Source organism: Tamandua tetradactyla, chromosome 5 (assembly GCF_023851605.1).
Source record: "Tamandua tetradactyla isolate mTamTet1 chromosome 5, mTamTet1.pri, whole genome shotgun sequence".
Lineage (NCBI taxonomy): Eukaryota > Metazoa > Chordata > Mammalia > Pilosa > Myrmecophagidae > Tamandua > Tamandua tetradactyla.
In genome coordinates this window covers 41,562,891-41,579,380 of record NC_135331.1, presented here as the reverse complement: position 1 = coordinate 41,579,380, position 16,490 = coordinate 41,562,891, and the positions used below count along the sequence as shown (strand labels likewise).

Genomic DNA, 16,490 nt, shown 5'->3' with positions numbered 1-16,490 from the left:
CCACACTCTATCCCCTACTCCATATCATCCAACATTTTACATATCACCTATTTTTTTTTTATTGTTTTTCAGTTCACATGTACTAGAATGCAAGACACTCTATGAGGGCAGTAATTTTTGTCTGCTTTTTTCATATTGTATCTCCAGTGCCGAGAATAGTGACTGGCATGGAGGTGTCCAAAAACACTTCTCAAACGCATCACAAAAGAATCTGTTGCAAAATGCAGCCCTGAATATGAAAGGCTTGTGTTTGATATCATTTTCACTCTCAGAAATATTTTTACTTTCGTGACATTTCTTTGATATTCCTATTTTTAGAGTCAGAGAAAAGAAACATAAGGGTTAACCCACACTGATTCAATAAGTACCTTCTAGGCCATGATAGCTGCAAACTGGAATGCCATCAGAAGTCGGGCAGTTAAGTAAATGAGAGAAGCAACTGACTTAAGGCATTAGGGAGTGGTGGGGTCTGTGACAAACAGGGAGAGTTCATGTACTGCCTTACTAAAAAAACATACAGATTTGAAAAAAGAAATTTAAAACATAGCCCTGTCTGAAGAAAATGTGTCTACACATGCTGTCATAGGTTCCCACTAGGTGCCAGTTTTGGGCAACAGGGCCATGGAGACATTTTCTAAGTCTTTCTTTTTCCTACACTATTTCCTATTATATACTTAGACTCAGGTATGTGCCTAACTTCACATCTGGACAGGAATACTGAACGGATCAAATCTAATTACATTTGTTTTCTAACCAATTTGTATATCGCTTTCCCCTTTTGGGAGAGAAATGACCCTTCTTGGGTACGCAGCATCTGAATGATTTGCAGCGTTTCATTAATAAAGTTAACTAAAACTAATTACACATATTGAATAAAAGTTTCTTGTGCAATGAATTTTTCTATTTAGCTAAATTGTTAGAATGAATTGAAGAAGATTGCAGAATTACTTTCTCTTGTAATGTACACACATGCACAGGTACACACTCATCCATACCACACAGAATGAATAATGACACTACAGAAACTTACAAAGAAAAAAAACTGATGGATCTAATAAAAACTACAAAGATTCCAAAACATGTTTACATCTATGCTAAGCAGGTAAAAATCAGAAAATAGGTTAAATAGCTTACTCTTATTTTTAAGTTGTTAAATGAGGCTTGTTAGATTTGTCACATATTTTAAAGAATCTAAAATAAATTTAGTTTTCAGCTCTATTAATTGTTTTATTCGGCATGCAGATTCTCCTTCACTGTATTTTCTACCTTTTAATTCAGATGATGTGCATTTGTCTAGCTTATCCACCTAATTAAATCTACCTTATAGCAGAAGTTCAGGGGAACATCCCACTACTTCAGTCGCCCCAAATCAAGCTAATGCACTGCAGGGCAGCACTTCTCACAGCACCATTTCCAATGCTCCCTATCTGTTCAGTGTGTATAGTAGATAAACATGCCATATGTACAACAGAGAGTATCATTCACTAGTGGCTTAGTGTAGAATAAACTACAGCTGGCCAATCCGTGTTATGAAATAACCTTACTCATTGCATAAGAACCTGCTGTCATCAATGACTCAGACTGGCGTTGCTTTCACACCACTAGGCAGGTTGCATTTCTTGCTCTGCATTGCGAAGGAGGACACTAAGTGGCTTTATCCTCCCGCTCTGGGCGCTGACGATGTGGGAGGGACCAGGACGTAGTAAAGCACCTGCCTCGTACCTCTTCCTCTTTGACCTGTGAGCATCACGAGCAGCCAAGATGTAGGCTCGGGGTCAAAAGACAACCTTTATGCATTGCCTCCTTTGATCTACAGCAGCTCTGTTTGCTTTTCATGGTGCCCCACACTGTGTGTGGTTGTATTTTGGTCTTGTCTGAATGAGAGGAGGTGAAACATTGCTCTTGATTGGTTTTGAACTTGTGTTATCACATTGTTCCTGTGGCTCCCTGGGTGGGTCCAGAGTCTCTTTAAATTCTGAAAAGTTGCTGAAGGTTTAGATTTGGTTAACTGGTTACCCCCCTGGCAGGTCTGCACTGTATTATTACATTTCTGAGATATCCTAGACCTTTCCAACATTTTAAAAGTGACTCCTATTTGTCTAAGACTCCTAAAAGGATCAACTATGCAGTTGAAGGGAGGGATAAGAACACTGGGTATGGGCCAAAAGTTCTTCCTGCCAGCAAAACAGACCTTCTAAATTTAGAGCTCAGAATGGGCTGCTTCTCTGAGGTCTTTCAAGTGCTTAAAAATATTAATAGTTATATAATTTAAATCAGAATATCTTACATAGTTATGTACTAAGCATACCTATCTATATTCTATAAGCACAGGAACAATATAACTATAGATAAATTGTACAGATAATAGGTATTTGGAGTAAATCTGCTTACCATATAAAGAAAGCTACATTTTTGTTTACTGAAAACGAAGAGCTAAACTTTACCCTGCCCAAAATGAGAATTTCATATTTTAAAATTACAAACTGGGTCTAAACTTTTATTATTTATCCTTTCATTGAAAAAATACTATTAAATGTATTAAGAGAGTATTGGTTAGATATTTATTTCCCTTTCTCACAGATGTTATATAGTTATTTCAAATCTTTGATGATTCAATGACTCAAAGACAAATTTGTTTTTAATTTTTTTGTCTGGTGTAACACATAGTCATTAGTCCAGGAACCAAATATAATTGACCTGCTATGTATAGGTGACTGGAAAGTAACTGAGACTGATGTTTTATTAAAGGAATCAAAATGGTGATTAAGGCTTTTAGGAATATACTGTAAGAGGAGGGGCGAATACGAATTAAAAATTGAAGCAAAACTCCTATCCATGCTATATATCTAGTTTGGAAATAAAAATGGACACTTCTAATATCATGTACATTTCCATAAAGAAAACTGAGAAGTAAGGGTTCTAATACTTATTTTGCTTGGCTCTCCAATTGCTAAAAAAACAAAACAAAACATAAATCAGCTTTAGTTAAGGCAATACAATTTAGGAAAAACAAAATCTTACAGAATTTAAGGAGTAAAGAATAATACTGAACTTCAAGTACAATCCAACATCTTTCCTACCTTTGCTTACTTGGAGAGGCCAGTGACTCAGGTGAACTAGCCAATGGCCACAGACTTCAGTGCGCAGCTCAAAATAACTGTCTGTACCTCTTTTAATAAACGTTAAAAAATAGAGAACTTCAAACTTTAGAAGAGTATATAAAATACTTAATTCCATATCTTTTAATATGAAAGCAAATAGGAAGAAGAAAAACAAACAGATCTCCTGGAAGCTATATACCAGATTGACTACTGGGGAGAAAAATGGAATTTTAAAAATATTTAGAAGTTTTCCAAAGCAGTTTAAAAGAGCAAAAAAACCTTTCTTAGCAACTGATGATTTAAGTCCGATGCATTATCAATAATGTTGGGTACTGCAGCACCGTCCAATAGCACTTTCCATGACGATGGAATATTCTCTGCCAGTGTGGCAGCCTTGGCATTGTGCCACCTAAGCACTTCCAGTATGGCTAGTGCAATTCAGGAACTACAATTTTAATTTTACTTAATTTTATGAAATCTAAATTTAAACGGCCACCCGTGGCTAATGACTACTCTATTGGACAGTTTGAAGGTCTACAGATCACCGAACAGGGGCTTTTAAACATCTCAATCAGGTTGTCTCCATTTGTTATGAGTAGATTTCAACATAAGTCCTTTGGCCCTATGAAACAGGCTTGGAAAGGCTGTTTGCACATTACTCGTTTAAATCAATAAGGGATTAGGCAAAAGTTTTCAAGGGATATTGCACAGTGCAGGAGGTCTTTCTGAAAACACTTCTTTGTATTTGAGTACAGTGCCTGTGGACTGGGATAGGACTCTGGAGATTATTTTGCAGGAAAGGAGGGCAACGTTGCTACTTAGTGGCAGAATTGGTAAAGCATCAGTTCTTTAACAACAACAACAAACAAAACTATTTTCTTAGAATTGAGCATGTCTTGCTTATTCATCTGAAACTTTATAAGATGTGAAAAAGTTTAAAATCTTATATAATGTTTCTCTGGGGTTTTGTTAGTCTGAAGCAGAACATCATAGTTATTTTGGAAATATTGCTACAAATGTCTGAGCGTTAGAAACGAAGGGCTTCCAAACACAGCAGAAACTCCTTGGATTAACTGTTCCACATCTTCCATTGTAGGGCTGATGGGATATTACGGACAAATAGCCAGTACTCTTACAATGTAAAATAAAGCTTCCTGTCTTAGTACGTTCCTTACTAGGATATGTATCTTAATGCAGTTTTTCCAGAACTAGATTTTTTGCAGAAGACATGCACAGGACAGCTTCACGAGCTTAACTACACCTCAAAAGAATAAGAAAAATTAAAAAAAAAAAAGTAAAGATATCCAGTGACAGAACTCTGTAGAATGTTACTATTTTTGTCTGCAAGATTAAAACTATCCTAAATAGTTTCCTAACACCACTGTGAAGTGCCTTCCCAGCAAGAGCTACCTACTTGACAATCTAGCAAAAAATAAAAAATAAAAAAAAGAATGTCGGCTCTGACTTTCTGTCTCCCCACCCACCTCCCCTCTACTTTGATAAAAAGTATTTTTTGTGTGATCCCATAACTGAAAAAAAGTTATGGGATCACAAAATCCTCAGAATGAGAGGAACTGCTCTTTTCAGTCTCTCTAGAAGGACTCGGGAGGTCGTGCTAATTTGGAAAACTGAGGGTTTGTTCTTTGAGTTGCATTTTTTTGGTGGGGTGGGGGAACCTATGAGTAGGGTATTCATTTTATGAATCATGTCTTAACAGGCCCATGGGATCGAACACGGACCTACAGAGCAGTCTCTGCCCAGCCCTGCACTCTCAACAAGAGTAGATGTCAGGCTATGTGGGGACTTGGCCATCACCTCCCATCTCCCATTGCCCTTTTTCCTTTATCTTACCATTAGGAGTAACGGCGGGAGTTTGTAAGACTGAGATTCTCAGGCATTTGGGTTTTCTGAAGGTCAGAAGATCAAGTTTTAAGGTTTATGGTCTTGATGCACATGCCTCTGGAAGTGAATGCTGGTAGGGAGGCCCCCGAACCCAACTGACAGAGCCCAGTCATTGCTCTCCTGGCCCTCCTAAGCCCTACAGGGATGCGCTGCACAGCTCAGTCACCTCCGGAACTGTGCGCAGGGGGTTCTTGCTGCCGGGCTGCAAATCTCTCACATGGTGTAGCATCAGTATATGAATGCACACATTTCAGTCATTCTGGGGCTGTTCACATTTAAAATCATGTAAGCAAACATGCTTATAAACTGTGTATTGGAGGGGATGTGACAAGTCTGGAATTTCATTCTTCTCTGTTTCTTATGTTTCTGTCACTGGACCACGTACAGTACGTGTCACTTCTTGCATTACCTCCACTGCTTATGCATTAGAGAAAATTTACTGACAGATAACAATGCTATAGATGGGAGTCATTTACCTGGATGCAGACTTTCTTGGATGGCTTCAGTTTCAGTGACTTATTCAGACAAAAACCCAGTCATTTAAAGTCAGTTTATAATGTCTCATCTGGAAAGAAAAAAAAAAGATTAAAATGATTCATTGAATATGGTCTATATATATATTTTTAACTTTACAGAGGAAGCATTACCACTGCATTTTAAAAGCGTTTTGAAGGGAATGGAACCATCCGGTCTACATCAAGAATATTTTCCCTTATTTAGAGTTAGGTTTACTAAGTGGCTCGCTATCATGAGATCTAGTTCTCATCCTCTCCACTTATAGTAAACATATTCCCTGACATCACTGAAGACATACACTATTAGAAGGGAGGAAAAAAAAGTTTTGGTGTAAAATAGAGCTGCCTTTACAGATACTTTCTGTAGATGTACATAAGAACTATTGTAATTGGAATGAATTTTCACCTGAGAATTTACAATTAAACTTTGCTAAATGATTCCATCTCCTTCTTAACGAGTGTTATTGTACCATGATTTTTAAAAATCACCTTTAAAAAATTTCTGTTTTTCTTTTTCACAGCAGTAATCCCTGCATGTGGTACAAATGTCAAGTTACAGAAGAATATAAAATAAAGTCTCCTAGCCCTCTCTAACCTGCTCTCTGGATTCATTTCCCAGAGACACTCACTACTAAGCTTCTTATGTATCCTTTAGGAATTTTAAGAATATATATACACATGTGCATATCCATGTTTTTTTCTTTTATCCAAATGGAGTAATGATATTCCGCTCTTTGCCTTCTTTTTTCCCTTAGTAACATGACTTGCAGAGCTTTCTGCATTAGCATACATAAACTGACCTCACTTATTTTGATGACTATGCAGTATGCCATTCATTGCAATGATCTATAATAATATATTTGACCAGTTCCCTACTAATATGTCTTCATTTTTGTTTCCCTTTTGGACTGTTACAAAAATGCCTCAATCATTATTTTTATACATACACATTTTGAACTGATTTGATTATATACACACAAAAAACATATACATATTCTAAACAGCAGAATTCTTGGGGAAAATTATCTGCACGCTCTAAGTTTTGATCGCTATTTACAAAATGTCCTCTATAAAGGTTACACTAATTTATGATATCAAAACTCCACCTTTTTATCCAATTCTAATCTTTTTCTCGATATAAGTGAAAAAGTTTTGATTTATATTTTTAGTTTATAAATGAGGTTCAGCTTCTTCTCGTTTTCTTTTTTATTAGAGAAATTGTATATTTACAGATAAATCATGCAGAAAATACAGAGCTCTTATAACTCCCTGCTATTAGAAACACCTTATCTTAGGTGTTGTACATTTGTTACAATTGATGAAAGAATATATAATTGTACAATTAACTATAGTCCATGGTTTACATTATTTGCAATTATTCTCCTACTAATTTTCCAAGTCATGGTTTTTGCTCAATTTTCAATTATGTTGCTCATTGATTTCTTATTATAGAGTTCATGTTATGTTAAGAAAACTGCCATTTTATATTTGATGCATGGCAAGTAGATTTCTAGTTTGTTAATCTTTTTAACACAGTGCTTTTTTCCTTGCCTGGGCAGGCACCAGGAATTAATACAGTGTTTTTTTATCATCTAAAAGTTTCAGTTTTTTACATGGCTAAGTTTGTTAATATTTCTCTTTATGGATTTGGTTTTAAATACAAAATTGTTTAAAGTTGAAGAGTTATTCAAGAAGATTGTGTATGGGTACTTAAAAAAAATGAACACAAACTTTACATAGCATTATCTGTTACACAGAAGAATTTGTTATTAGAGGGATCTATTTTTGCCCTTATTTCATGGCTGTTTAATTGTTAAATAGCAAAAGAAATTTCTCATAGGATGATTTCTCCTACAAAGCACTACTATGGTGGGAATTCTGTGGACTCTTCTGTAAGGCTTCGCTTACCACAGGAAAATAAAATATCAGATTTGCAGGGAGCATTCTCCACAGAGCTAACAGTGCTGGTCTCAGGCCTGAAATCCAGAGTGGATTATAAGGAATGCAACAGAAATTCCAAGACAAACAGCAGATAAGAAGTATAAATGCAATCACGTTCATTAAAGGAAGTTCTGAAAGTCAAAAACGAAAAAAAAATCATCTTTTTGTGATTTTAACAACCCAAAGCTTTTAGAATTTATCTTTTTCCTAGTGTTTCTTTTCTCCTCCACAAACACGAGAAGATCATAAATGATTTTACTCGCTAATCAGTGCTGACAAAACTCAGCTATTTTCATGAGGACATTGGCGACCAAAGTACAAACTTAATGACACCTGGACAAGACTCTCTGTCACCACGCACACCATCCCCTCCCTATGCATACACACAAATATGGATCACTCATGATACATGTTTTATATATTGATTTATTTACCTATGAGGATGTTCTTGGTCATTACATTTTTTTCAAACACCACTCTTAACGACAGTGTAATATTCTATTATACGACTTAACCTAAGTTTAAAACAATAGGGATAGGGAATTTAAAATAATAGGAATAGACAGATGTCTATTTTTCTCCTAAGTACATTCTGTTAACTCAGCAGATCAAAGGGCAGGGCATATGCTCAGAAAATCATGACGCAGGAATCACATCCTTTCCTGATAAAGCTGTGGCAATTAACTGCGGTGAAGGTTAAGGGCTGGGAGACATCATGGCACAACATGTTTTATGTGGCGTGACATCATTTGAATGGAAAGAGAGGTGATTAAAGGTGGGCTAATGGCACTATCTTGTTCCAGGTGCATACTGTGTAGCTGTAAAAGCATGTGAAATGCATGTGAATTAAATAACGAGAAGAGTTAGGGTCAAAAAAGGGAAGAAAAGAAAATGTGATGATAAAATTGTGAGCGTACGAAGTTTACTAAGAAGAAAGTCTGCGAGGCTTTTTGTTTTCCTAATCTATTTAGAGAAAATCCTGGCACAAATTATACTCAGTCACACGATCACAAATATTTGGATTTAGTGAGACCAGTGGGACACAAACAGGTCATAAAGGGAACCATCAGCACTTTATCATTTACTGGCATTAAGAAACTCTGCCTGTTCTATGTAGGTCATCTCCTTCCTATCACTTTCCCTTCCCAGCTCCCACGGCGTGCCATTACAGCAGCTCATTTTTAAGGCAGACTCTGCACCATTGGTGCTGCTTGTATATCTAAAGCCACAGATCCAAGCAGCTGGTGAAATTATGACCCCAAGGACGTCCTTTAATCACTTAGAGGATGACGGTGGCTTGGTTCTGTTGGCAAATCTCTCCTCTCAAACATGATTACAGGGAATCATGTAGACTCACTTCAATTTTTTTTTGACCAACATCAATGAACCCCTTTCAAAACAGCACCCAATTGCTGGATCCAGCTGACAGCTGTGAGAGGGTCTGCCGTGTGGTGGGAGAAGTTGTTCGGGACTAAATCATTTGGAGAGTCACAGATGTATACATCTGTCTATTCCTGTTCTTTTAAATTCCCATTAGATTAAGTCATAGAATAGAATATTACACCGTCATTAAAAGTGGTGTTTTAAAAAATGCAATGGCAAGGAAAAAAATCTCATAAGTAAGTAAATGAATATATAAAACTATGTTCAACTACAGTTCTGTAAACTGTGCTTGCAGACAGAAAGGTGTTTATTGTAGAAGCTGAAAAAGTGATATATATATATATTTTTTAAGTTGACATGCCAAACAATTTATGTTCATATAAGGAATGGCATGTTTAATTCAAAATGGAGCTCTCTTTATAGCATCAAAAAACACCTAAAACGAGAACAATATATTTTAGATTATGAATATTTAGATTTTAGAACACTAGAGATACCAAGACTTTTTTAACTAGTAGGCTGTCCTAGTGCTAATATTTATTTTCCAATTAAAGAAGGAATCTCTAGAACCTTTGATTATTGAATTTAAAGGTAAGATGATAGACAAATATGATAATTAAAAGAAAAACAGATCTTTTTTTTTTTAGGAGGGAAACAGGTCTGATTTCAAATAATAAATTTAAATAACTTTTTCAGTTGGCCTTAAAAAACTGGCAGCCTCGTGTAGAGTAGATTGTGTAACTTAGAGCAGGGGCTTTGGAATCAGAAGTCCTGTGTTTAAATCTTGGCTCCTACCAGTTTCCACGCTTGGGTGAGCTTTGGACCCCGTATCCCAACGCAGTATCCCAACCTATCAAATGAGGCCAAAGCTGTGACCACTCCACAAGGTTGTTGTAGGATTAAATAAACTACAACATTTCAAGATTGAACTCGGTATTTGGCCTGCTGCCTGTGCTCTGTAAATATTGCTTTGTTAAAAATGTTAGTGTGTTAAAAAGCCAAAGAAATAGGCTTTAGGGAATCGCTCTAACGAAACCACAGTTACTGGAGACTTATCTCCTCCAACTTTAACGTGCATTACAATCACCCAGAGATCTTACTAAAAGGTCGATTTTTATTCAGTGGGTTTGGGGCCTGAGATTCTGCATTTCTAACAAGCTCTAGAGGTAGATGCCCTTGCTGCTGGACTGCGGCTTTTGACATATGAAGTCATTATGGCTGGTTACTGTGAATTCGTAACATAGTTGTTCTCACACAGGAGAAATGGGGTATAGAGCAGAAAGGAGAGTGGGGATGATATATATAGATTTAACATGCTCCCCGGGTGATTCTATTAGGCTCAACCTACCTGTCCCCCAACACCTTAATAACCACAGATTTTGAAAAACTTCAACCATTTTTTCCTTTTCTTACTTTGTCCTCTACTTTCCCCTTGCCCAATACTGCTTTAGATTGAAAAATGGTACTAACAATTAGTTCCCCAACGAGCAAGACTAAAACATCAATTTTAAGTTATTCTATTGTCTGTAATAGGATAATAAACCTAAATGAGTTTAGAAAAACGGTTTCCCTCTGACATGTCTTCTAGAAGACAGGGAACTCAAAATGTATTTAACATTTTTCACAGCTTTACCCAAGAACAAACACACACATAACAAACAGGTGTGCAAGTGACTTTCGTGGAGCATTTACAATAAAATACAAGGATGATAGGATGTGACTCCCACAATCAAAGGAGTTATTAGCCCATGGGGTGGGAAGGCGGGGGTAAGTTGTGGTGATTAAGGAAGTGGCCAGAATCAAACAATGTGACCACGATATTTCATCCCGTCCAAAAGTCTGGTCAGAAAGAAGAGCTGTTTTAAAGTGGCTTCTCTTCTCAATGGCATGGAGATGTTAGAGAGACCCATAAATATACACACACTCAGTTTAACCAATTATCTTCCAAGGCAAACATGATTTTTATACTTTGCATGTTCTCAGGGCATCAGAGTATCACTCAAATCCACTGCATTCCCTCTGTAAGTATCTGCTGTTATTTCTGATATTTTTCATAGACATAATCTTTCAGTTTTTAAAGTAGATAAATGAGCTTTGATGAATACAAAACAAGAAAAATATCTAAAGAAATTTAGAGATCAAATTAACAATCAAATTATCTTTAAGAGCATGCTATCATGTGTATTTTCCAATTTTCTTTAACCATTCAAGGTATTTAAAATCCATTGATCAAAATAAGATGTTAAACATCATACAGTGAAGAACAAAGCAGCTTATGTATGCATACAATCTGCAAGTAAATGCATGAAAGTTGACTGAAATGGAATGATTATTAATGCTATGATTCTAAAGTTTAATCACATCTAGAACTGGGATTTGAAATACAAAGTCACGCTGCAGTTATGAAAAACAAAGAATACCCACTTTTTACTCATTTTCTACACTTTCAAATTAGAAAATGTTCAAACGTGAGGCTAGGAACACAATTCAAAATATTGGAAGGAAACTATCAAAACTGACAGATTCTAGACATTTATGTCCACTTATGAAATTTAGATGCTGTACCCATTTAGGAATCCTTTTAGGAACCAAACCAAACCAAATTAAAAACAACAAAAACTTCAAATTTAGCTATGAAAAGAATGTAAAATAAAAGTTATATAGCATTTACATTACGGAGTGAATTCTTGCTTAGTAAGATATTTTAAGAGACAATTTTGTTTTTATGTGCCACAGAATTTTCATATTCAAAGAAGACAACTTTAGTTTTTATATGCAAAGGATTTTTTTTCCTCTCTGTGAACATCTCTGAATGATAATACAACCAACAGAGCTAGTAGCAAGATTCACTTGCCATTTCTGTGACTGTCCTAAATACGTATTTTGTTTTCTATAGCCAATGGTCAAATTCAACATTAAAGTAACAAGTAGAATATGAAACATCTGGAAAATGTATAGCTTTTTAGATTGTTTTGCTGTGATTAAAACATTTCCTTTTAGAGCTTTAATAGGATAACGGTAATCAACTGTCAAATTAGGTGAATAGCACCTTGAATCCCTATAGATTCTTATTGGTTTAAGAGAGATTTATCTATTGAATTCCTGAAAGCTTGATTTTTCAAAGTTAAAATTCATAATTTATGAATATAATAGAAAATGGTAACTACATGTAGGCTGGGGATGGAACAAAATTGACTTTTGGTTATGGGAGCTTTAGTGCACTGCTTTAATAAACACTTATGTGAAAAGGAACATGAAGCATATTATGTATTGACTTCAGATAATTTTGAAAGGGAAAAAAATTATTTTAAGCAAAATAAGAGCCCTTTCAATTGGTCATGCATTTAAAAGCTGACCTGTCCAACCTGCTGGATGAAATGGGAGAAAAGTGCTCTTAGCCTGGCTCTGGATACTTGTCATACTTTGTTGCTTTGGCTCCACAATTGTTTATTGCCACAGCTTTTTCATCTTTACAACATTCAACCTTCTTTAAACTTCTAAACAAAACTTAATTTACTAGCCTAATTGAGATACCATCTGGTTTTCCCCAGTCATAACTGAGCAGAAAAAGGACTAAACATAACTTTGGGGCTAAAGGGCTGGAGCTTGCATTTGGCAGCCAAAACATGTAAAAGTAATGGGATTTTATCTTTTTCTCTATCAAAAATTTGGAAGCAAAATACAACAATACTCAGTTATCTGCATAAAAAGGGCACTATGACAGCACGGATAAAACTACAGGAGACACATCATACATTTAAATACAAGTTTCAAATTCCTTTTCAGCTAGGTATTTTATTTGGGATATGGATAAGTGGCATATTGACTCTTTCTGTCATTAATTTCCCTTCAGCTTAAGGCAACTAATTAATCATAGTGATAATAACAATAATAAGCAGCAACAGAAAAAAAAAAAAAGGGAAAAACAACACTGCACACATAGACACACAATTCTGATCCCAAACTAGAAAGAAAAGAAATAAAAAGTTAAGAATCCAGAACACACACATTTCTCCCTTTCGAACAATGAATCAGGGTAAGAGAGGGAGAGTAAAGAAGTGAGCTCAGAGTGCTGGGAAACAGGGAACATTGGCGCAGTATCAGTGCCTGAAAGACATAAATCTCAAGGAAGACAAGTCTCCCCTTGGCATGGGGAAAACCAGTTGTCTTCTGGGTTGGATGATGGAACAGTTGATTCAGTTTAAGGTCAAAGAAGAGCCAAATCAGAAATCAAGGCCTCTCATGATGGGAATAAAGAACAATGAAGTCAGAAAAGAAAAGGGAGAAAAGGTGGAAAACAGACTTGAAACTAACTAATAGTCAGGAAACTTCAGCAAATGTTGAGACCCAGAACCTCGGAGTGACTGCCTGAGCCATGAGCCATATTATAGGAACTGCCACCTTAATTTAGGGCCCATGGAGCTATTATTGGGAAACTTAATGATTTTTTCAGAGAAGATGATTTAACAAGAGAGTTATTTACATTGTTTTAAGGAATCCAAACATGGGCTAAAGGATAATTGTTATTGGCTCTTATTTTTTAAGCAAGAACCAGGTAACAAAAGGAATCAAAGAATTTTGTCACTGCAAGGAACCCTTGAGATTATCTAGTTTAAGCCCTTCACTTTATGGGCAGGAACCTGGACGTTCAGAGTTTCTAGGTAGTTAGCTAGGAGAGCTGGATCTCCCATTTGGGACCACTATACCTCCCCAGCCCCTGGCCCTCCTGGCAGGACGGCTGGTGGAGAGGAAGAGGGGGGAAACAGGTATCACCAGGAATCCACCACAGCCCTGAGACAGCATTATCCATCTGGGGCTTTGATCCATAGGGAGACAGTAATGGAGGGAAGGACACATGGCAAACAAAAAGTATTTTCTTTTTCAGAGAACGCTTATGAAGTAGGATTAAAGCTTTTGCTGAGGGGAATAAAAGCCCAGTGTCCCAGAACTCTCAGGCGGTAAATACCCAAAGAAACTTATTGGCGGTGACGCATCTTCAAGAGGAGAAACAAATTGCTCAAGAAATTCAGAACAGTGGCTTGCCAGATTTCTTGCCTCTCTCGTTGTTCCTTTCTTTTTTTCCCCAATAACACTGGAAATAAATACATCCACATCCCAAATGTGATTGCGGGGAAAAGTGAGGACCTAATTTTTACTGTAAGATGAGAAGGTTCCTTGGGTTTTGGTAGTTAATGATGCCATCAGCAAACAAAGATTAGGTAAAGAAGCGGCTCCAAGTAGGTGCAATAGACAGGTCTAAAGATTGGCTCTTCAAAAAAAAATGGGGCACTGCTTTAGGGAAAACTTCCTGAAGTCTTGGGAGAATGTAGCAGGCTTCTCTCCCCCCAACGTGCTGGATCAAAGGGCAGCTGGGAATTCCTGAGACCGGGAGAGTTTCATCCAGGTGACAGCGGTGCCCGGTGCCCGGAACCCCTGGCTTGGACCGTGGGGAAGGACAAGGATGAGTGGTGGCAGGGCATCGCCGCGGAAGCAGAGGGGATGCTAGGAACACTTTTAACTTCACTTCAGAAGCACTGTCATGGTTAAGGACCAGCGTAAGCTAAAAGCCTCGGGAAGAAAGTTTACTTGGTCGAATACCATCACCATCTTGCTCGTACTTGAAAGAGGCTCGGCAAATCGGGACAAAATTTCCGGGCAAACCAGCCCAGTTTTTTCCCTCCAAACCTAGACTCCCTCCACCAGATTTGGGGAAAGGCTCTGGGATGGGAGCTGCCAGAACTCTGATCGCGCTCTCCCAGGTCCCCAGGAGCCCCCAGAACAGCCGCCCGCAGTTAAGACACCTGGACACGGAGCTTACCCTCCCCGGCCGCGACAGCCCCCAAGTCTCACCGGGCAGTCGGCGCGGACTCACCCCCGCGCGCCCCAGCTGCGCCCACGTCGGGTGGCAAGGTGGCGGCGGCGCGGCTGCAGGGCTTCCTCCCGGCGACCCGGGGTCCGGGCTCCACGCAGTCACCCTCGCAGCCCGCTCCAGCTGCTCCCCGTCGGTGGCGACCACGGCCGAGCCTGGGCTGTTCTGCGTGTGTTCGCCCGGGCACCCACGCCGCCGGCCGCCTCGGGCCGCAGACGCAGGAATCCTCCGCGTCCGGACAGCCCCGCATTTATAGCGAGGGCGTGGCTGCGCCGCGGGTTCCAGGGGCGAGGTTCTGTTTTGCATTCTCTCCTCCTCCGCCCCGCCCCGGAGACCCTCCCGGCCCAGCCCCCCTCCCTCTCCAGCTGCTGACTGCTGCGGGGAGGTTGCCTCTGTCAACTCCGGGGTCACTTCATCATCACCTTGTCCCAGAACCACGCTAGGGAGAGATCATTGCGAAGGGAAGGGAGCTGAGAGTGCAGGAATATATATTTATATATACACCTTTGAAAATTTATGTGTGTGCGCATATATATATATAACTGAATCCTTTTAAGGATGAATTAGAGAACTTCCTGTACTTTCCTGTAACTCAAACTCTGACAGCGCGTTGCAGATAATAAATGGCATAGATTACTTTTAGGGTTATAAAGTGAAAGAGTCTATATTCATTTCCTTCTATTGAGCATGCTAGCCGAGTTGCATTATTTTATATATAAAAAAAGAAAAGCTAAAAAAGCACAACATGACCAAATATTTAAGGACGAATTATGATCATTTTGTCAAAAACTCTTCTGAGAAATCGAACACTTACTAATGCATCATATGAGTCCAGTGTTACCGCGGTACCAAAACTGAATGAAGAAATCACAAATACAGATCAGTATCTCTTATGAATATAGACATAAAATCTTTGACAGAATACTAGAGAAATGAAGTTCAGCAACATGTAAAATAGGTTATGCAGCGTAACCAAATGAGACACATATCAATAGAATAAATGACAAAAATCATACCATCATCTCAGTAGATCAGAAAAGGTAGCTGATAAAATCCAACACCTTTTCATGATAAAACCAACCAACAAGCTGAAAATAGAAAGGAACTTTCTCCAACTGTAAAGACCTTTTACAGGAAAACCCAGTACATCCTACTTAATGCTGGAAGACTGAGTGATCTCCTCCCTAAAATCTGGAGCAAGGCAAGGATGTCTGCTCTTGCTATTAATTTTTAACATTGTATTAGAGGTTCTAGCCAGGAAAATTAGGCAAGAAAAAGAAATAAAAGCCATCTAGATTGGAAAGGAAGTAAAACTTTATCTATTTCCAGATGACATGATTTTTTGTTTAAAAAATTCTCAGGAATCCCCTAAGACTCTAATAGAAATAATAAATGAGTTCAGCAAAGTTGTAGGATACAAGGTCAATATACCAAAATCAGTAGTATTTCTATGCACTAGTAATAAACAATCCCAAACTGAAGTTAAGGAAATAATTCAATTTACTATAGCAGCCAAAGAACAAAATACTCAGAAATAAATTTAACAAAAGAAGTGCCAAACTTGTACTCTGAAAACCAGTAGACTTAAATAAATGGGAAGGTATTCCATGTTCATGGACTGAAAGACTTAATGTTGTTAAGATAGCAATACTCCCACAATGGTCTACAAATTAATCACACTTTCAATCAAAATTTCATCATCTTGTTTTTGCAGAAATTGAAAAGTTGATCTTAAAATTCACACAGAAATGCAAGGGACCCAGAATAGCTAAAGCAATA

The 16,490-nt window shown here is 37.8% G+C and overlaps 1 protein-coding gene across 4 annotated transcripts in view; it reads right to left on the bottom strand.

Annotated features, from left to right (window-relative positions):
- Nucleotides 1-15,846, bottom strand: part of AGTR1 (angiotensin II receptor type 1) — a 54,051-nt gene extending 38,205 nt beyond the window's left edge. The window contains exons 1-2 of one of the 4 annotated variants that reach the window (XM_077160740.1): nt 15,728-15,846; nt 5,480-5,568 (exon numbers count right to left, since the gene is read on the bottom strand). The gene's annotated coding sequence lies outside the window, so the exon portion shown is untranslated. Of the gene's footprint in view, nt 1-5,479; nt 5,569-7,426; nt 11,004-14,692; nt 14,957-15,727 lie in introns of those variants that run through there. The other 3 variants (XM_077160737.1, XM_077160739.1, XM_077160738.1) reach the window with 3 other exon arrangements.
- Nucleotides 15,847-16,490: the final 644 nt, after the last annotated feature.